Source organism: Macrobrachium nipponense, chromosome 1 (genome assembly GCF_015104395.2).
Source record: "Macrobrachium nipponense isolate FS-2020 chromosome 1, ASM1510439v2, whole genome shotgun sequence".
Classification (NCBI taxonomy): Eukaryota; Metazoa; Arthropoda; class Malacostraca; order Decapoda; family Palaemonidae; genus Macrobrachium; species Macrobrachium nipponense.
In genome coordinates this window covers 97,062,281-97,063,296 of record NC_087200.1, presented here as the reverse complement: position 1 = coordinate 97,063,296, position 1,016 = coordinate 97,062,281, and positions in this window count along the sequence as shown.

Below are 1,016 nucleotides of genomic sequence, written 5' to 3'. Positions count from 1 at the left end.
AAAATTGAAATTTAGTTTAAATGTATGTGGTTTTTTAAAGGATTTTGAAACAAAATCACACTTCTGAAGGAGGACTAAAATGCGTTAAATATTTCATTTAAAATTGATATATATAAGTTTCAAGTTTTTTCATTTTGTTTAATTTTGTTTAGCATTTTATGATGATTTTTGAAACAAAAAAGACAAAAACCTAAAAATATTGTGCAAAAATTCGAATATTTATTAAAATTTTTAAACTTTTTCTGCTATATTTCTTGTCTCATTTTAGGCTTTTTTATAATTATATTTGAAAAACAGATCAGTCAAAATGAGTGTACAATCCAAAAATTAAATAATTATTTTAACATTTCTATTTGAAATTTATTCCTCTTTGTGATGGATGATTTTTGTTGCTTCAAACATCATTTAGAAAATTGGCGAAAATTAGGGACAATGAACTTCTAATTAAAAGCAGTTTGTAAAAGGTTTAATTTGAATCTAATATTTTAATATTTTGCCTGATTTTTGATGACTGATTTTTATTTCTAAAATTATTTCAAAAAACACCTGAAATTTGGGCAATAAATCAACAAAATCATTTAAGAAATATATGCAAATGCACTACTTTTAAGAGTTTTTACCTCCTTTATTTTGGCGATTTTTTGTATAAACAAAAATAATATAAGAATAGCCTGAAAAAGGGGGGTGGAGACGGGAAAAACGTTTTTTTTTATCTTTCAATTTAAATACAATATTTTTCACTATGTCACCAAAATAAGAGGGCCAAACTCCCAAAAAGGAAGCCAATAAGCCCAAAGATATTGCATTTAAAATTACATATTTTAAGAACTTTTCTCTATTTCATTTTTTTTGTTTGAACTAGTTTTAGAGAATTTTTATAATGATTAAGTGAAACAGAAAACAGCCACCAAAGTAAGTGGTAAAAGTTAAATATTTTTTTTTACTTTTCATGTTACATTAATCAATCTACTAAAATTTTAGGTGATTTTCTAATTGTTTTTTGCAATAAAAAATTA